The following is a 22,131-nucleotide window of genomic DNA, read 5'->3' on the forward strand; positions in this document are numbered from 1 at the left end:
AAATTTGCAACAATTTGAAGAAATGTTTCTTTTCTCTGGGTTACTTTATTGTAGCTATAAAATATAAAATACACATAGTATTCAAAATATGTGTTAGTTCACTATGTTATCAGTGAGGCTTCCACTCAACAGGTTACTTAGTAAAATTTTTGGGGAATCAAAAGTTACACACATACTTTTAACTGTGCAGGGGGTCAGTGCCCCTAATCCCCATTGTTCAAAGGTCAACTGTATACTACAAAGCTATAGTAATTAAAACAGTATGGAAAACAGATACATATATCAATGGAAGAGAACAGAGAGTCCAAAAATAAACCCACACTTATATGGTCAATTAATCTTCCACAAAGGAGGCAAGAATATACAATGGGGAAGACAGTCTCTTCAAAATGGTGTTGGAAAAACTAGACAGCTACTTGAAAAGAATGAAACCGGACAATTTTGTTACACCATCCACAAAAATGAGCTCAAAATGGATTAATGACCTCAATGTAAAAGATCTGAAACCATAAAACTCCTAAAAGAAAATATAGGTAGTAAACTCTTGGACACTGGCCCCAGCAATATTTTCTGGATGGGTCTCCCCAGGCAGGGGAAACACAAGCAAAAATAAACAAGGGGACTATATCAAACAAAAAGGTTTTGCACAATGAAGGAAACCATCAATAATGTGAAAAGGCAGCCTACTGAATGGGAGAAGGTATTTGCACATGACGTAGCAAATAAGGGGTTAATATCTAAAATATGCAAAGAAATCTTACAACTCAACACCCCCCCCAAAATAAATCAGTAATCTGATTAAAAAATGGGCAGGGGACCTGAACAGACATTTTTCCCAGGAAGACATATGAGAGCCAACGGGCACGTGAAAAGTTGTTCAACATCACTAAACATCAGGGAAATGCAAATTAAAACCACAATGGATATTACCTCACACTAGTTAGAGTGGCTAATATAAAAAAGACAAGAAATAACAAGTGTTGATGGGGATGTGGAGAAAAGGGAGCTGTCCTACACTACTGGTGGGAATGTAATTTGATGAAGTCACTATGGAAAACAGAATGGGGGTTCCTCAAAAAATTGAAAATAGAATACCATATGATCCAGTAATTTCACTTTTGAGTATTTACCTGAAGAAAACAAAAACACTAAATCAAAAAGATATATGCACCCCTGTTTGTTGCAGCATCATTTACAATAGTCAACATATGGAGGCAACCTAAGTGTCCATCAATAGACAAATGGATAAACATGTGGTATATTTACACAATGGAGTATTACTCAGTCATAAAAAATAATTAAAAATCTTGCTATTCATGACAATATGGGTGGACCTTGAGGGGCATTACGGTAAGTGAAATAAGTCAGACAGAAAAAGATAATTACCATATGATTTTACTTATATGTGGGCTCTAAAAAACCAAACAAATGAACAACAACAACAAAAAAAACAACAACCCAGTGATGGACTCATAAATACAGAAAACACACGGTGGTTGCCAGAGAGGAGTAGAGCATGGGGATGAGCAAAACAGGTGAAAGAGATTAAGAGGTACAAACTTGCACTGTAAATAAATCATGGGGATGAAAATTACAACACATGGAATATAGTCAATAATATTGTAATAGATTTGTGTGGTGACCGATGGGAACTACATTTATTGGGGTGAGCATTTCAGATATAATTGTTGAGTCACTATGTCATACATTTGAAACTAATATAACACAACTATAGTTCACTTAAAAAGAAAAGTTAATAATCAGAATTAATTCCTGGAGTTGGTGACATGCTTCCACCCTCCCCTCCATAACCACTTGGATGCTACACGGGGAGATGGGCAGAAGGGAGGTCGTGAAGACAAAGTGAGTTAGTCTGCCAAGGTGCTATCGCAGAGCGCCGCAGGCTGGGTGCTTAATCAAAAGAAAGCTATTTTCTCACGGTTCTGGAGGCTCGCGTTCTGAGATCAAGGTGTCGGCGGGGCTGTTTCTGCTGCGGGCTTTTTCCCTGACTTGCAAGTGGCCGTTTCCTCCTGCCTTCAAATGGTCTTCCCTCTGCATGCAGACGTGCGTGCGTCCTGATCTCTTGTTGTGAGGGCACCGGTCATTCTGGATCGGAGCCCACCCTAAGGACCTCATTTCAACTTGATCACCTCGTTCAATACCGTATCTCCAAATGCAATTACATTCTGAAGTAATGAGGGTTAGGACTTCAACACATAAATTGGGGGGCACAATTTAGCCCGTAATACATACTGAACACTGGCAGCAGGCAGCAATTACATATTGAAATGATGTCCATCTGCTTGACTGTGGCACGAAATAGAAGATTCTTAAAGGGCAAGGACAACATCTTTCTTTATAGCACCAGTGCCTAGTACAGAGTCTGGTACACAGTAGGCAGCCAGTACAAGGTGACAACTGCTTGTTGAGGACTGTAAACAGTTCGTTGCATTTGGCAAGAATGAGGTCACTGGTGACTCTTTCCAGGAGCAATTTCAGTGGGGTGGTGGCAACATAAACCTCGTTGCAGTGTATTAAGTAGATGGACAGATTTGACGATATGAAGGTTAAGCCTTCTATGACAGAAGCCTCCATGAGCAAAGTCAAAAGATAATTATGATAATAAAGTCAAAAGTACCTACATATGTAGAAAACCATAAGTTAAAAGCTCTAACATAAAAGGGATCCTATAAAATACTTGGGAAAAGATGAAGACAAATAACTTAATATAAAAACAACAAAAGCTGTGAACAGTCCAAGAATACATGCAAAGAAATTCAACTTCACTAGGAAGTCAGGGCAACGCTGACAGTGAGATAGCATTTATTGAATACTCTGAAAAGAATAAAAGACTAATGTTTCAGTCCTGTCAGGACATGGAGAAATGGACATTCTTCTACCTTTATTGAAGTGTGAACTGTAATAATTCTAGAGGTAATTTGGCAGTATGTCACTGAACACATCTTTGGTCACAAATAACAGAAAACTCAACGCAAACCTCCCTCCAAGTTATTTATAGTTACAAAGCTGAAAATCTAGACACAGTTAAATCAAGTCTACTTAAATGTTATCATTACAATCTAGTTTCTTTCTGTGTCTTAGTTCTGCCTTCTTACTGGAAGTCATTTTCAGAAAAGGTCTCTCTTCACAAAGAATAAAGACAGCTTATAACCTTATGGCAATGAGTCCAGCAGGGAAGAAAAGACCTTGAGCTAGTACTTTTCATTTATACTAATTAATAATGAGTTTATAATTTATAAACAGGACATACTAACTAATATTGAGTTCAGTCATGTGCCCATCCTTGAAATAAAGAACATCATAACCAATGGGATATATTCTCACTGGCCAAATATAGAAGCGAGAGGAAGAGTCTTACCGTTAGGAAGGCCACAGAGCAAGGGGGAAGGGGTCTCTAACTGGTCTAAAGAAAACCGAATGCTATCAGAAAAAGAGGAGACGGATGCTGGGGAGCAAAACAAAACAACCCAATACATACCCTCTATAGGCAGTGTCTGTTAAAATAAATGCACAGAACATTCTCACTTTAAGGAGTTGATATTACAGAAAAAAATTGCACCATTTATAAAAGATACATGTACGAGGATATTTATTTCAGCATTGTTTATAATGGCACAAAATCTGGACAAATCTGAATGTTCTATCAATCAAGGAATGGCTTCAAAAATTACAGTGCTTGACTGCTGTCCTAAACAGTGCAGCTACTTAGAAGAATGAGTTAGATGAAATATTACCTATCATAAACTGTTGAGGGAAAAAAGCTGTAGACAAATATATGTGGTGTGATTTTTTGTAAAAATAAAAGTCAAAACCTCTATATATGTGTGTTTCTATAATCATTGGAAAAAGTATGGAAACATCAATCTTTTATTTTTTTACTTAAAATTTTTTTTAATTTTGATATTGTTAATGTACAATTACTTGAACATTATGGTTACTAGACTCCCCCTATTATCAAGTCCCCCCCACATACCCCATTAGTCACTGTCCATCAGCGTAGTAAGATGCTATAGAATCATTACTTGTCTTCTCTGTATATACTGCCTTCTCCATGTCTCCAACACCCTACATTATGTGTGCCAATCATAAAGCCCTGTTTTCCCCTTATCCCTCCCTTCCCACCCATCCTCCCCAGTTCCTTTCCCTTTGGTAACTGTTAGTCCACTCTTGGGTTCTGTGACTCTGCTGCTGTTTTGTTCCTTCAGTTTTTTCTTTGTTCTTTTTTTTTATTATTAATTTTATTTTGGTATCATTAATCTACATTACAGTTACATGAAGGACATTATGTTATAGGTTCCCCCCTTCACCAAGTCCCCCCTACATACCCGTTCACAGTCACTGTCCATCAACATAGTAAGATGCTGTAAAATCACTACTTGTCTTCTCTGTGTTGCACAGCCTTCCCCGTGCCCCCCACACACTATACATGTTAATTGTAATGTCCCCCTTTTTTTTCCCACCCTTATCCCTCCCTTCCCACCTGTCCTCCCCAGTCCCTTTCCCTTTGGTAACTATTAGTCCATTCTTGGGTTCTGTGCTTCTGCTGCTGTTTTGTTCCTTCAGTTTTCTTTTGTTCTTATACTCCACAGATGAGTGAAATCATTGGTACTTGTCTTTCTCTGCCCGGCTTATTTCACTGAGCATAATACCCTCTAGCTCCATCCATGTTGTTGCAAATGGTAGGATTTGTTTTCTTCTTATGGCTGAATAATAATCCATTGTGTATATGTACCACATCTTTATCCATTCATCTACTGATGGACACTTAGGTTGCTTCCATTTCTTGGCTATTGTAAATAGAGCTGCGGTAAACATAGGGGTGCATATGTCTTCTTCAAACTGGGCTGCTGCATTCTTAGGGTAAATTCCTAGGAGTGGAATTCCTGGGTCAAATGGTATTTCTATTTTGAGCCTTCTGAGGAACCTCCATACTGCTTTCCACATGGCTGAACTAGTTTACATTCCCACCAGCCGTGTAGGAGGGTTCCCCTTCCTCCACATCCTCACCAACATTTGTTGTTTGTCTTTTGGATGTTGGCCATCCTAACTGGTGTGAGGTGATATCTCATTGTGGTTTTAATTTGCATTTCCCTGATGATTAGAAAACAAAAATCTTTTAACATTAGTTTTATTTGGGATTAGGGTGGAAAGAGGGAACCTTTTTCTTCATATACTTCTGAATACACTTTACATACTTCAGTGTTGTTTAAATTTTTTAAATGAATGCTTATTATCTTTTTAAAAAGTGCAATGAGGAAGCCCTCTTAAATGTAAACTATTTTTAGATTTGAGAAAAGATAGATAAATTAATCACCAGTACAGAAGAGACTGAAAATACTGAAAAAGTAACCCCCGGGGTGGGCCCTGCGCAGATGGAAGGTGTTTCAGGGCAGAGTCCCCAAAGCACCAGATTGTTATGGCCTCACTGTTCTGCAGGGAAATGAAAATAAACAGAGTAGTTCATAAAATTTAGTTGTTTGGTGTTGAAAATGTATTTCTTTTAGGAAGTCATCATGGTAAGAGATGAGAAGACTTATTAAAAATATACACTGTTATTCATCAAAATGAGAAGTTTTCAACCTTGAATGGGGGGAATCTAGTAACCACAATGTTGTTCATGTAATTGTATATTAATGATACCAAAACAAACAAACAAACAAATGGTATCAGCTTTATGTCAATTACCATGTTAGAAAATACCTAACTCTATTTTGTTCAGACTTGCTTTTTTATGAAATTGTCCTTGGCTCTGCTTGTATTTTCTCCCTGATTTTACACCCCTTCCCATACCTGGAACTTTGTTTTTATTTCCTTTATGACATTTATATTCTTTAGTTTGTTTTTGTACTTGTCTTATCTGTACCCACTAAACTGTCTATTCATCCATCTATAAGCACCTCCCAGGTAGTAGACAGCCAATCGGTTGTTGCTGAAATAAGTGTACTTACACATAAACATTGGATAATAATCAGTATTCTGATTAAAATTCTTCACAGTTGTGAAAAACAAAAATAAACCATAGGCTTAAAAAAAAATTCCTGTAAATGAACCTTTCTTCATAGCATGTGCTTTTCATTGCTTAAGGAGATACCATATATTTGGTCATACTTTGTTACGAGTCCTAAACAGTACACCCTTTGAATTTATATACTTCTGCTATAAACATGCCCCCGGAGCTCATTAAAATTAAAACATCCGCTGTAGTAAATGTGGAAACAGAACCAGAAAAATTACTGAAAACCAGAAATGTGTTCAAAATTGCAAAAGTCTTTAGTGACAGAGTGTATATTACAATCATGTTTCCCACTTAATCCAGTGTCTTTATACAGCGACCCCCCGCCCTTAATTTGAGTTTTATCTTGTACTGAGTTCATAACAAATCAATCAGCAGTTATCCTGATGGAGCTCTGTCAAAACCAACACGATCACCCTCGTTTTAAAATGCGGCTCCATGGGTTTCTGTTGCTGCATGACTCGTTTGGTATTTTAAGTGCGGCACGCCAACTGGGCGTTCAGTTGGAGGCTGTTTTGTGAAGGGCATTATTTGTGTCTTGTATGGTTATAATCATACCTAAAATGCTGACGGTGATGGTGCATCAGTCTTCACTCCTGCATTTTAGAGTTCACCGTTCATTTAAAACTATCTATGTTGCAAATGAAAAATAATGAAACGTAAGTAGGAGGATCATGGAAACATAATTGGGAGGACGCTGTATGTACAGAAATAAACATGTTTTTTTCCCCGGGGAGGCAAGATGTGGCCTATTACAAACCACCACCCTCTTCTCCGTTTGCACACGGAAGCAGAAACCACCAGCACAATAGCATTACGAGCCCTTTTCTCTTAAAAAACATGCTCACGACACCTGGGAGGCCAGCTGCAAAAAAGTGAAAAAATTAATCACCTGCCAGTGAGAAAATGTATTACAAGATTCATATTGTTTAGTTTTGCTGAAATGACTTTTTATTAGCAATTCAGAAATTATAGTTTTCTATTTGGCAAATACTATCACCTGATCTTTACATTTTAAGAGAGAACGTGTTCCCGAAAACGAATGGAGATCTTTATATAAAGTCCACACCGAAGGTCGCTGTGGAAATGCCGACGTGAGGCTGCGCGTCGCGGCGGCCGCCGGGGTCGGGCACCGGCGCAGCGGCCTTCCTCGGGGACGCTGTCCGTCACGCGCCGGTCGCTCCGGCAGTGCGGGGCTCGGCCTTTCGGAAGGCTGCTCGCGCGGGCCACCGTCCCTCCCCCGGACCGGAGACGAGGCTGCCGTTCGCACCGTCCCCAAGGAGAGGCGGCCGCGGACGAAGCGCGGCGACCCCCGCGCGGTCTCGGAGCCCGCGAGCCGTCCTGCCGGGCAGGCCCCGCAGCGTGCAGAGCTCCGTGCACGCCGGGCCGCCACCCGACGCCCCTTCCAACCCGCGGCGCCCTCCTGGCGGCGGAGCCACGCCGCGCAGCTGCTTGCGTCCAGCCCCGACAGGGCCCTCCGCGTCTTGGCGCTCCGCCGCCCGCCCCGCCCCGCCCCGGCCCCGCCCCGCGCATGCGCCAGGCCCGAGCCGGAGCCGCCTGACGCGGAAGGCGTTTCCCGGCAGCCCGCGCCGCTCGCGGCCGTCCTCCCGGCGTTCAGAGGCGGCGCGACGTGACTGCGCCCGCCCGCGCGCCCGCCGCCCTCTGCGGCTTGCCGGCGCCCCCCTGCGGCCCCGCGGGGCGCTGCCGCCGAGCGCGCCCGGCCCCAGCAGGAGAGCAGGCCGAGGGCGGCGCGTCTCGCCGCCGTCGTCACCGCAGCGCGCCGACAAGTGGCGGAGCGGAAGGGGAGAGCGCGGGGCGGCCAGACCGGGCGGGGGAGGGGAGCCGCGGAGCGCGAGCCGCGCGAGGAGCGCAGCCGGGTCCGCGCCCTGACCGCCGCCGCCTGCCGGCCCGGCCGGCGAGCCCCGCGCCGCCTCGGAGCGGACGGAGGAGTCCGCGCTGGGAGCTTGGCGGCGGCGTGACGGGGACCTAGGGACCTGCTGTGGGGCCGTCGCCGCGGGGCCCGCGCCGCGCCCTCGGCCTGAGGTAAACACGGGCCGCCCGGCGGGTGGGCGCGGGCAGCCGACCCGGCGGCGCGGACAAAGTTTCGGAACCGCGCGCGGCCCAGGCGCGTCCTGCGCTCGGGGGAAAGTTGGAGCCGCCGCGCGAGGCGGGGGGGGGGGGGGGGTGATGGCCGCGGCCGGGAGGCCCCTCCTCCGCGCTGCCCCGCGAGGGAGCCTCGCCGGCGGCGCCGTCCCGTTTCCGCCTGTGGCCTACCCGCCTGCCCTCGGCGCGGGGCCGGCCGGCCGGACCCCGCGGGCCCCGCGACGCCTCAGGGACGCGCCGCGGGCCTCGGCGGGTGGCTCCCGGGCCCGCGACCTCCTGCGGCCGCCGCCGCGTCCGACGTCCGGCTGCGCGGCCCGCTTGGTGGTGCCGCTGGCCGCCTGGGCCGACGACAAAGGCCCCGGAGGCCGGCGCCGCTTCCCGGCCACCGCCTGCGGACCCGGGCCTGGGCCGGCGGCTCCCCTCGCACGGCTGGCGTCCCGGAGTCCCAGCCGCACTTGGGAAACTGTTTTAAAAGTGGCCGCCGGGGTCGGAGGAGTGGCGAGGCGCCCCCGGACCCGGCGGGGCTGGCGCAGCCCGGCCGGCGGCTTTCGGGTGCCTGCACCCGGCCCCGCCCCGCCCCGCGCTGAGCGTCTCCGGGCCGGGCCGAGAGCGGCGGGGAGGCGAAACGATCGCGGTGGGAAAGTTGCTAACTGTCATGCCTCCGCTGCCCTGAAGTCCTCCCAGTCGAGGAATTCCCGCCCAGTTTTGGAAAAGCTTATCAGTAGATGCATTTTCTCGTTTTAAAAGGAAAGTTAACTCATGCGTGTGACTAACATCAGTAGCAGAATATTGAAGGAAAAACATTAAAAAATAACTGGCGGTTTGTTACTGGGTTTGACGTGCAATCCAGTCTCTTTCCGGACGACGGCTTTCTCGTCCCGTGTACCCGGCGTCCGGCTCCATCACCTTACCATTCTGCTGTTGGTTGAGTTGCAGTAAAAAGTTATGGGACTTTTGTTGTTGTTGTTGTTTTATTTTATTAGGCTGAAGAAATGAAATTTTGAAATCGTCTTTGGATTTCCTTTGTTTTATGCTATCCTTTCAGAGATAATTGAATTTACTTAATCCTGTGTTTACAAAATATTAATTTTTTAAATTAGCAATTCTTACTGTGCTGCACTTTTTCACTGTAATATTTTTTGGTGCCTGCAAGTGTATTAATAGTCATTCGGTTTTACGTTCAGATAGTGGTATCTGAAACATACCTTTCCTATGAATTTGAGTACGTTTTAAGATCCCGGTGGGGTAAGATTTGGATGTTTGCTTACTCTAAGTATGCTCATTTGTAAAGACATTCTTTGATCTGTGAGGGGAGAGGATAACTGCAAAAGAAAGTGGGTAATTGTCCCTAAATATGCTACTTGAGACGATTTATGGAGAAAATTTTAGGGAAATTTTTTGTATGCCTTCTGGATGATGGTAATGGGGTCCATGGGTTAAAACTGAAATGCTCCAGGGGTCCCTCAGCATCCCCATCATCCTTTGGGCAGTAACCAATACTTAGACAATTTTCTTGAAAAGTTGTGCTGTTGATAGTCAGAGATAGGATGAACCAGTTCAGTTAGACGGTTTTGATTTATCATAAACAGCATCTTTCAGTAGTAAGAGAGTGTGATATTATACTACTCAGCACTGAACTCTTAAGGCGCATCAGTGACAGATAGTTGTCAAATCTAACTAAAGAGAGCGGCAGGCATAGAAGTAATACAAATTATAAGCCCTAGAGTAATTTTCATTGTAACTTCATTAGTAAGCTCTGCTGCCCATCTGCCGGTCTTTCCGTGATGTGAACTGGATCTTGACTTACCTTGCCCAGTGAAATAAAGTAGCATAAAACCTAAATTTGTAATTGTATCTTCTGTTGCAAAGAATAAATTAATAGCCTTGTATATGAGTGGTGGTAACTTAGTAGCACCTAGTAGAGCACAGAGTTAAAATACCTGGTATCATTCTGTTGCTGTTCCCAAGGCTCATCTTTGTAAGCTCCTTGTCTTTTCTTTTTTTAAAGTTAATTCCTAGTACTTAGGCACATAAAATTTCAATACAAAAACACCACCATGACGTCTCACTTTCAAAATAGCTTCCTAAAAGGTCTATGACTCTTGTTCACCTGTAGTCTTTAATGCTCAACAGCCAAAGTGACCCTGATAAAATTTGTCAAATAGTGTCACTGCTGTCTCAAAAGGCTCCCCTTCTCAGTCCTAGTAGAAGTGGCAGTCCTTCTTAGGGATGAGTGTTCTTAGTTTCTTCTTCTCTGACTTCCCTGCCTCACTCTCTCCACCCTCACTGCCACTGGGCTGCTAAGGTTTGCTCTCTATAAAAACACCTTCCTCCCACATTTCCTAAGCCTTTTTAAGCCAGATTTTTCTCCACTGGAAACTTTCCAAAATAATGTATAATTTATCAACTTAAAGTTTATTGTATTTCTTTTTCACTGTAACACAGCTTATGTGAGAACAGGGTTTGTCATTTTTGGTCGCTGTTTTGTTCCCAAACACCTGAACAGTGCCTGACACATAGAGGTACTTAATATTTAATGGATTAACATGCTTTCAGCTGGAAACATCAAAACATTAAAAATAGTAATTGTTTTGTGAAATTTTAGGCTATGCAAGTCTAGTCTTTTGCATAAACTGCTAACTTACTTATATCCATGCATTATATTCAGGGGTCTGTAGTTACAAAGAGTATGACTGAGTGTGACCTTGAAACTGATCTGTCAGAATGTGGAAGAAACTAAGAATGCCTAGCCAGGAGGTAGAGTGATGTGACAATCTCATTTTAGGAGCCAAATCAGACTTATTTTTGGTAGTTCCAGAAAGGAGAACTAGAATTTTGGTGATGTATATTGGAACAGAGGAGAGGCAGCAGGAGTGCATGTAGGGAAGTTGGACTTTTGCCGGAGTAGACCGGAAGTGAGGAGGATAGTTTGAAGTAGGATGAGAATTCTGGAGATGGGCAAAAGTGAATGGGATTTTTGATCAACAGGACTCAGCTGATGGATTGAAGGTGAGGGAGAGAGAAATTCTGAAGATGACTACAGAGTTAGAGAGCGGGACTGATTGTGGTTACAAATAAGGACCAAGGTTCTATGGGTTCTGACATTGGGTTTGAAATACCTTTGACGGTCTCAGTTGGAGATTGCTGTGGGTAATTGATACATGATTCTGAAATTCAGAGAGGTAAATAAAATCTGGATATAGAAAAATTGGACTCACTTAATTTGGGTAGTTGAAACTGCAGGTGGAATTACCTAGAGAATGGAATAAACTTGGGAAAAGAAGATGCTGGAATGGAATCACAATGGCCTCTAACATAAAAAATTTTGCTGGAGGAATGTGAGCTCTCAAAGAATACTGTTAAGGTCAGAGAAGTAGGAGGTGAGGATCTTATTACAGAAATCAGAGGAAAAGAGTATTTCAAAAAGAAATGAATCAGCAGGGTCAAGTGTGGCTGAAGAGTTGAATAAAGTAAGAATGAAAAATTTTCATTGAACTTAACAACATGGCACTCATTGGCCTTAAAAACAAGCAGGATAGGAAACTTATTTTCAAACTGCTCCTGTAATTGTTTAACTAGATCTGCAAGTACTGAGATACAAGATTAAGAAATTATCCACCCACACTGCAGAAGAGACCTAATGTTTATGAAATATTTCCTATGCTATATAAATACTCTGTTCTACACATTTTGCATACATTTTCATTTGCTCTTTTCAGCAGCTATACAGCATTGGGTATATTAGTCCATTTTACAAAACAGTCTGAAGCTCTAGAGAAATTAAATGACTTGCTAAGACTATCTGACTCTTCGACCTTCAGTTATTTATTAAATCAGTTGGCTTCTCAAACCCCAGATCAGCGCTTTCTAGTGGTAGACCTTCGGTGGTGATGGGAATGTTCTGTTTCCGTGCTGCCCAGCACAATAGCTGATAGCAGCTTGTGGCTGTTGAGCACTTGAAATATGGCCAGTGCGACTGAGGAATGGAATATTGGTTACTGTATTGGACAGTGCATATAGATCAGAAGTCATTAACCCATAAATAATGAATCAGTCTTTTCTTATAAGAGGTGGAAGCAAATTCTTCATTCCGAAGGAGTACTGTTTTGCTTATATGTTAGTTTTAGGTGCTGTAAATGAATCTTTTTCAAACTTTTAGTAAAGTTCCATGTACAGTAAAAAGGACTTTTTTCCTCAGAACCATTTGAGAGTTGTTATAATCTAGGTGCATTCTCATCACCCCAAGCAAGAACAAAGACTTTTCTGTTACATAACCTATTACCAAAATCAGGAAATTAACATTGCTGTACTACCATCTAACCCATTCAGGTTTTGCCAGTTTCCATAGTAATTTCCGATGTAGCAAAAGGATCCAGTTCAGAATTCTGTACTGCTTTTAACTGTAATGTCTTTCTGCAGTCCTTCAACCCAGAACAATTCTTCAGTCTTTTCTTGATTTTTGTGACCTTGATGGTTTAAAACCTTACAGGTTAGTTTTGTTGTAAAATGTCTCTCGATTTGGATTTGCCTGTAATTTCCTCATGGTTGGGTTCACATTGTGCATTTTTTGGTAGGACGATCGCAGTAATGATGCTATGTTCTCGTTGTGTCTTGTGAGATGGCATGCGGTTTCTGTTTGTCCTGTTACTGATGATGTACACTTTGATCACTTTGTTAAGGTGACATCAACCAAGCTTCTCTGTAAAGTTTTTTTCTCCCTCTTAGTAATTAATAACTTTTGTGGGGAAGTATTTTGAGACCATATTAATAGCCCATTCCTTATCAGACTTGTTATTTCTTCTCAAATTGTCCCAATTTTGGCCAGCAAAAGCTCCTGCAAGCTAGTTTCTGTGTGCGCTGCCTGGGATCAATCATTTCTCCAAGGAGTGATTTCTTTTAGTGGAGAAAGGTTTTTAGAAACCGAGATTGAGTGCTGTATTCTTTTCTTTATCTATATATAGAAAACCATGATTTGGTACCAATTCTCTAATTTCAATCCATAGTCTTGTAGTTTTCTCTCTTTCCAAATTTATAACTCCCCTAACTTACGAGAAGAAGCCTGGCTCCTGTCATCCTCAGTGTCTTTACTTACATGGTCAGTCCCCAGGATGCAGTGAGTTTCCCCTTGCCATTGCTGTTCCCTTCTCCATGTCCCGTGACATTTCCACTCTGCGTTGTGGCCTTTCACCTGACACCTTGTGCCACGATGAACTCCCCACCCCGGGCTTCTCAGATACCTCATGCGGAGCAGCTCACCATCCTGCTTGAGTTGTAGGCACCTTAGGCCGCCTCTCACCTTGCTCACTGAACTGGGCTTCAGCACCTTCAGGCAGGTAGCAGGCAGCACACAGATATGCTCATTTGGAGATTATACTTGTTTTTATAAAACATTATTACAGCAAAAATATTGGTGGAAATCAGTAATCAAATGTGTTCTCAATTTCTAAAATTTAAACCCTCTGGAGACTCACATGTCTATTAGTGATAGGATTAATCTTCTTCTTAATTTTCCCTTGTACCCTAGAGTTCTTGCATGTATTTTTGAGGAATCTTTTAAAATAATTTTGACAGTAAGGTAAAAAATTAGTTCAGTTTCAAGCTTTGGAGTCAGTCAGACCTGGCTTTGAATTCTGGTTGTCCCATATACTGATCATTACCTTTTATGGGTGACTTAATCAGTGTCCCAATTTCCTCACCTATTATAATTTTTTAAGTAACATTTACCAAAGTCCATTGGTAGTTGCAGCAGACTCCATCTATATGTTCATACTCTTAAAGTTAGCTCTGCTAAATGTGTCATTTTCAAACCTTGTTAATGCAGTGTTCTAGTGTTCAATGTTGATGGTGTTTCAATTTTTAAAGTGTGCTGTGCTGTGGTATTTGAGGATTAAATAATGCAAAAATGTGCTAGAGTATTTAGTTAACTGCCTGATAAAAGTGGCATTCTCCCTACCCATAACCCTGTGCTCCAGGTTGGCTGATGTCTGTGTGTCTGTTAGGTCCAGGGCTGGGACCTGGCCTTTGTCCTGGGGGTCGCGTCCTGGGCAGGCTTCCTTACTGCTGCTCCTCCCCGTGCTCTTCTCACCTCTCCTGACTGGCTTTCCATGCTTGCGTCCGCCTTGGCACTGTTGTCAACACTCTCAATTTAGACATCTCGGAAACCACTCTTGAAATAGATGAATGGGAGGGAGGTAGACTTCCTTAGTGCATCTCTTCTTTCTACAAAACACTATTTAAATCTTACCTTGAACTTAGTTAGACTCTAAGGCCTTTGCATGCTGGTCGGTAATTGTCTTTGCCCTTACGTCTTACTACTGTCCTAAGTGAGTTTTTTCCAAGTCTGACTAAATTTTTGAAATGCCTGTACCTCACATTTGGCTTAGCATATGCTATTTTGTTCATCTTTTGTATCCTATTTCTCCAACTTTTTGCACCTGAAGAGTGAGAGTAATTCACTTTGTATTCCAATGCTGGGCTCAGTAACCCATACATCAATAACCCTGACTGGAGTAGTAGTTCAGCAGCTTAAAGTAACAAAAACAGAAATAGAGACACTAAAGAGCAGCCACAGCGACATTGCTTTGAAAGTTTCCTGGGATCAGTGAGACACCTTACAAATGACGAATGATCTGTTGAAATACATATACTTGAAACATTATTTTGTATGCCTGGATGACTTTCAAGAAAATTGTTTCTTTAAACTACTGTTCTAATGAGGAATAAAAATTGATAACTTAAAAAAATGTGTAACCTGTCATTCACCTGAAAACCTTATGGAAAAGCCTTCATATAGCACAGCTTCAAGACATTAATTAGGCCATATTCCTTTAGGAACTGTTGTGCATGTCCAGTTACTTAGACATCAGCATGAATAATGTGAGGGAGATGCATGAAACAAAATGAATTTATTGTTTCAAAACTGTTCCAGAACTAAATAAAAGTAAAACTGATCATGAAGGAGAAACAAATCCAGTGAAACCCTTAAAAGAAGTTTAAAATGTATTTCATATCATAGCCGTTCCTGATTTCTTGGTTATTATTTACATGGCATATCTTTTTCCAAATGTTTATTTATACCCACGTTTATATTTAGTTTCTTGTAGATAGCATACAGTTCAGTCTTAAAAAATCCAGTCTGATAGTCTCTTTTAATTGGTGTTTGATTATTTACATGTAATTATTGATGTGATATGCTTCTTTTTCCCCATTTCCTGTCTTTTTTGGACTGTGGATATATTTTAGTGTCCCTCAGATCTGCCTGTCAGTCTCTCTCTGGATTATTTTTAGTGGCTGCTTTAGGTCTGTTTTTGACAAATTGAAATGTGGCTGGTTTGATTGAACATGCTGTAAAATGTAAATTCACATGGATTTCAAAGATTACTACCACAGAAGAATGTAAAATAGCTTACTTAATACATTTCTTATTGATTACATGTTGAAATGTTAGTATTTGGACATACTGGGTTAATAAAATACACTAAATTGATTTTGTCTGTCTTGACTTTTAAACTATGGCTACCAGAATATTTTAAATTACGTATGTGGCTCACTATATTTCTATTGGATGCTGCTGCTGTAGGGATTATAATATGCATACCCAAACATCCACAGTCCACCTGGAGTCATTCACCACTTGAGGTAAATGCAGAGGCCTTACAGTGCCCCCAGTGACTCTTATGCTGTGGTTGTCACATGTACTGCGTACACATTCAGTGAAAACCGCACTAGGCAGTTAAATGACGGTGCTTTCAGTAATCATACATGAAAGAACCTAAGAGGAGAAAAACAGTCTCATATATACCTAGCTGTTTAACTTTTTTTCTTGTTCTTTGTTAATGAAGTTGAAGTTTCTCTCTTAGTATCATTTTTCTTTAGCCTAGAGAACTTCCTTTGGCTTGTCTTTTAAAGTAGCCCTGCTGGTGATAAATTCTCTTGGCTGTTCTTAACTGAAAATGTCTTTTCTACTTTCCTTTCTGATGGATTTCTTCTCTGAATATAGAATTCTAAGATAACAGGTTTTTGTTTTTGTTTCTTTAACACTAAAGATACCCTCTGTCTTCTTGGATACTATTGTTTCTGATGAGAAGTTTATAGTAACTTGAATCATTAATTTGCCCTGTGTGTTATGTGGCTCTACTTTCAAGATTTTTTTTCTTTGTCTTTGCTTTTCTTCAGTTGATTATGAGTTACCCAGGAATGTTTATCTTTTGAGTTAATCCTATTTGATGTGCACTGAACTTTGTGAATTTACTTGGTGCCTTTCACCAAATTGGGGAGGTTTTTGGATATTGTGTCTTCAAATATTTTTTTCTACCAGAAATTTTTTCTGTACCAAATATTTTTTTCTCTTTCACCTCTTTTTCTGGAAATCAAATGACATGCATAGAACTTTAGATGTTGTCCACAAAACCCCAAGACTCTTCATTGTTTTTCCGTCTTCTATTTCTCTGTTCTTCAGATTAGACCATTTCTGTTGATGTATCTTCACTTTCTCTAGCTCATTCCTTTGCATTTTTAGTCTCTTACTGACACCTTATTCCTGACTTGTATGTTTATAGATATAAAAAAACTAACACTATATTTTTCAGTTCTAAAATTAACATTTATTTCTTTCTCTTTTGCTTTTACTGTTTCTCTGCTGAGAACCTCTTTCTTTCCATTTATTTCATAAGTATTAATTTTTTTCTCCTTGGAACACAGTTTGTTCATGTACAGTTGACCTTTGAACAACACAAATTTTTTTAAAATACCGGAAACTTTTTTTGGAGGTTTGTGAGAAGCTGAAAAAACTTGCAGACAAACTGCAATATTTTTATATTTAAAAAAATAAGAAAAATTTAGGTATGTCATGAGTGCGTAAAATATATTTAGATACTAGTCTATTTTCTCATTTACTATCGTAAAATATCCACAGATCTATTATAATAAGTTAAAATTGATCATACAGGATGCCATTTGCAGTTGAGAAAAATGTGAACATGCATACACAAAATATGTGTTAATAGACTATATGTTCTCAATAAGGTTCCCACTTAGCAACAGGCTGTTAATAGTTATTTTGGGGCAGTCAAAAGTTGTACATGGATTTTGAACTGTACGAATGTTTGGTGCCCCTAATCCTCACAGTGTTCAAGGGTAAGCTGTACATAGTTTAGAACCATGCCTGACAAAATGTGCTAAGTAAACATCACTTATGGTTGTAATGCGCATACATAAATCACTCAGATTCAAAGCTTTTTGTTGGGCACTTATTTGAAAGCATGGTGCTGGATCCTGGTGATACAGTGAACAGGGCAGATAACAGCTTAACAATTTTGCAGTCATTTGAATTATTAAGATTGTTAACAATTCTCATTGAATATTTCTAATATCTAGTGACTTGGATTAATATTTGTTTTGTTTTCTGGCAAAGGGTTAGTGAATCCCATCCTACTACTTACCCTTGGCTTTGTGACCTTGGACAAGTTATTTTCATTTTATGTGAGACGGTGACATCTTCACAAAGTACTGTCAGCATTAAATGAGGTGACTCAGGTCAGAAGGTAATGACTAGGAATAGCATGAAAAGCACACCTCGAAGTCCAGCTCTTCAGGCACTTGAAGCGTTTGTGATAAGATGGTGTTTAGGAGAGTCCTGCTGTCTGCCCATGGCTGATGCTACCGTAGGAGAGTTGCTTTGGTTTTGTTTTGTTTGGTTTTTGTTTTGTTTTTTTTTTTAGTAAATTTTCATAGTGTATAATAATATATTTCCAAATTAGAATGTTTCATAGGCTTAGGGTTGTGAAATGCTTCTTTAAGTTATGTGTGAAATATTCATTTGAGAACATGTAGATTACATACTGTGTAATTTAACAACATTGTATTTATCTCTACTTTTCCACGCTTGAAACTCTTCCCTTCAAGGAGCCTGTAATAAGCATTGGGGAATTGCTAATGAAAAGAAATAAAAGATGTAAAATCTTGTGTTTACCTTTACCATTTAAATTATGTCATTGTGCTTTAGTAAATAACCTAGGATGAATTTTAAAAATTCAGAAAATAGGCATAGTTAAAGGGAGAGTGGATGTCCTGTCCTGTTTACTACACAAAACAGTTGCTTTTTTCCCCCATTAGTTTTGATATAGTAATTCGTACCAATTTAGAAGGGATTAGTATGAAGAAAGTGACATTTCTTGGGAATCAGAATGACATTTAGCATCTGTATAAAAAAGGCTAATTTCTGGAGTTGAAACTTTATAATATAAGGTTTTTAAAATCTTTTTTAAACAATATTTCAGAAGCAGTGTCTTGAACATTGCCCTTTTTCCCTGTTGTCATAGATGAAATCCATTTCCATTCCTCTGTAGCAAGCATTTGGATGTGGTCATTTATTCCCACTAATTCCTCTCCTTTGACTCTTAAATTGTTTTTTGCAAACGTTTCCTAGGCCCTGCTGAGTTTTCCCATCTCCTTTTTTGGAAAGTGAGTACATAGGGATTGCCATTGCCGCTCAGGAGCCCTTCCAAGGGAGACCACGGGTTCAATTTAGATAAAGTTAGCGGCTCTCCTACTTTGAGTTAGACGAAAAGGAGAAGAAGGCAACAGCAGTGCTGCCTCCTCTATATTCCATCCAGGGTCCCTTTCTTCTCTTGGCTTGCCAGCCACAAGGGTCCCGTGCTGCTCACCCCAAGGGCTCCTGGAGGCTTCTGGGAGGCTTGGTTTGAGATGCGTCTCTAACACCTCTTGTTCTTTCGCTTTTTGTCTGTGATAGACTTAAGGATTTAATCTTCTAAACATAGACTCTACTTTTCCACACATGTAACTCTGCCATCAAGGGACCTGTAATAAACATTGAGGAATTCCTGATAGAAAGAAAAAATGTATAATCTTTGTGTTTGCCTTTACCATTTAAATGAGTAATGTCATTGTTCTTTAGTAAATAGGATGAGAAGTGGAGATGAGAGTCTTGAAGACAATGAAGATTATATCGTGGGCTCCTCCTCCCCCCCCCCCCGCCTCCGTACCTTAAGTGAGGGTGGGGTTATTGGAGAAGAATTGCGTACAGTTTATATTCTAGCCTATACTTTGCTCTCTCATTTTAGTCTTTACGTTAAAAAACATTTAAAGTTTTTGTTAACATACAGTAAAATTGACTTTTTTTGGGTGATTCTGTGAATTTAAAAACCTGTATAGATTTGTGTTGCTACCATCAGAGTCAGGATTCAGAAGAGTTCATCACCCCAGAAAAACTCCTTCATGCCGTCTTTGTAGTTGAACCTTCCTCTAACCCAGGTAGCCACTTTAGTGGTTCTTCATCACTACAGTTTTGACCTTTTGAGAATGTCATGTAAATGCAGTTGTGTAGTATGTAACCTTCTGACACTGGCTTCTTAGTATATTGCCTTTCAGAGTCATCCAAGTGTTGAGTGATAATATTAGTCCTTTTTTTCAGCTGAATAGTATTCCACAGTATGGGTGAATGTACCATAAGTTGATAAAATCCAGTGTATCAGTTTGTTCATATACTATCTTTATCTGCTTTTGGCATCAGGTAATGTTGGATTCATTAAATGAATCAGGAAGTATTTCCATTTTCTGGAAGAGATTGTGTTGGAATTGGTGTTACTTCTTATTTAAGTATTTAGTAAAATTCATCAGGGAAATTATCTGGTTCTAGAGATTTCTTTTTTTCAGAAAACTTTTAACTACAAATTCAATTTCTTTAAATAGTACTGGGGCTATTCAGTGCTATTTTACTTAATCAACCTTGTTAGAGGTTTAAATTATATAAGTCTTTTCAAAGAATAGGCTTCTGGTTTAATTGATTTTTTTTTGTTTTTTAGTGTCATTGATTTCTACTGTCTTTCCTTCTGTCCACTTTGTATATAGTTTGCTGTTTTTCTAGTTACTTAAGGTAGCAGTTTAGATCATTGATTTGAGACCTTTTCTGATAGAGGCACTTTAATGCTCTAATGCTTTTGCAGCATCTCACATTTTAACAATTGATACATTTGGATTGAGGTCTGCTGTTTTCTTTTCCCTCTTTTTGTTCTTATGTTAACATCTTTCTTTGGATTTTGGACATTTTTTAGTATTCTATTTTAATGTACTGTGTTTCTGCCTGTATATAATTTTTTTTAGTTGTTGCTCTGGGGGTTATAAAATGCACATTTGTATTTTCACAGCTTTCTTAGAATCAGTAGTTTACCACTTTAAGTGAAACATAGAAACTGTAGGTTCCTTTACCCTTACCCCTTTGTGTTGTAATTGTCTTGTGTCTTATCTTCATGTATTAGAAGTTTTTTGAGAAAATTTTGTATTTGCTTTTAATTGTCAAACATTTTAAAGAATTGAAAAGAACAGTTAATTATATTTATCCAGATAATTACCACTTCTGTTGCTCTTCCCTCATTCCTCATGTTCCATTTCCTCTGATGGAAGAAATTTGTGTAGAGATTTCTTAGCAGCTAGCAACTAATCTTTACAAAGTTTCCTTCAACTGAGAATGCCTTTTATTTCACATTCATTCCTTAGGGATGAATTCACTACATTGAGGATTCTAGGTTTATAGTTCTCTATCTTAGCACTGAAGAATGTCTTTCCACTTTCTTTTGGACTAGTAGTTTCGGATGAGAAGTCAGTTGCTCTTCAAGTCATTAACCCACCATTTTGCCTCATAAGTAATTCATTGTTTTTTGAATCTTCTTGCAAGCTGTTTCTTTGTATTTTTCAGTAGTTTGATTATGATATATCCAGGCATGGATTTCATTGGAATTACCTGTTTGGGGCTTGTAAGCTTCTTGAATTTGAGGTTTATGTCTTTTACCAATTTGTGGAGTTTCCAGCCATTCTTCATTATTTCTCCATATTCCCTCCCCCTCAAAACCTTTACAATAACACTATTTGGATTTTCCATGTGTGTACTACCCAATAGACAATCTGTGACCTGTATGGGGATTTATCCCATATTTTAGTTTTCAGGGTATGCTCAGGCTTAAATCTACTTATATGGAGCTTAATTTTGAGCTTGGAGTTGATAAACAACTTAAAAGTTATTTTCTCAAGCTCTTTCCCTTCTGTTATATTTATGGTATTTTCTAGATCCCTGGAATCCCCTTTTCTGTCCTCTGTCTAAAAAGTTGAGTCTTCATTTACCCCACCATAGTGTGTACTTTTCCACAGTTGCATCTGGAGCCAAGTGACAGGAAGAGAGCAGTAAAATAAACAAGATCAGCCCAGAATTCCTTCAGTCAGTGCGGTCGGTCCCTCTCCTTCAGAATTCCAGTTTCTTGTCCGCTGAGCTGCTCCTGTTGTTGCATCCGTCACATCCCAGGATCAGCTGGGAGCTATGTCATGCGGAATGAAGAACAAGGGATGGGAAAGATTGCCCTCACTCTTCTGAGTGTCAGGGGAGCTTCCTCCTTGGACAGAGCTAAGGCCTTTTCCTGGAGTGCTCTGTTAGCCACGGTCACTGCCCAGGTCTCAGGCTCCATTAAGACGAGGCCTGGGGCAAAACCGGGGGGTGGGGGGATTATAAACACACTGTCAGTTTGTTAATATATTAGATTCTGGGCTCTTCCCCAATCCATCTGCTATTATTTACTTTTGAATTTTCAGTTAGTTGCTCCATTTATTTTGTCTAGGTTTTATTGTTTCATTCAGTGAGATTAGCAAGGTAGAATGTACTTACTCCATTTTACTCAGAACCTGACCTCCCTAATATCACTTATTAACTATTTTAAAATGTAACAGCAACTTGAGTATCCTTATTTCATGTTAGACATGGCTTGTCGATTACATTTTATCATTTTATTCAACATATAAGTGATCTGGTCAGTGTAACAGTGCAAGCCCTGTTGGGATGATGCTGCGCTAAATGAAGAAGAAATTTATAAACTAATTCCTCTTTTAGAGCATAGCTGTCATGAACTCTTAATTTTCCACAATTATATTACAGAAATACTTTCCCTATTTTCAGTTTAATCTATGTTTTCTGCCTGAGGATTTCTGGCTTG

At 40.5% G+C, this 22,131-nt stretch overlaps 1 protein-coding gene across 8 annotated transcripts in view; it reads left to right on the top strand.

Moving 5' to 3' along the window:
- The first annotated feature begins 7,872 nt into the window (after positions 1-7,872).
- SCAF11 (SR-related CTD associated factor 11) overlaps positions 7,873-22,131 on the top strand; it is a 62,813-nt gene continuing 48,554 nt past the window's right edge. For all 8 annotated transcript variants that reach the window (XM_073223166.1, XM_073223171.1, XM_073223170.1 and 5 more), the window contains exon 1: positions 7,873-8,077. The gene's annotated coding sequence lies outside the window, so the exon portion shown is untranslated. The remainder of the gene's footprint in view (positions 8,078-22,131) is intronic.

Source organism: Manis javanica, chromosome 15 (genome assembly GCF_040802235.1).
Source record: "Manis javanica isolate MJ-LG chromosome 15, MJ_LKY, whole genome shotgun sequence".
Taxonomy (NCBI): Eukaryota; Metazoa; Chordata; class Mammalia; order Pholidota; family Manidae; genus Manis; species Manis javanica.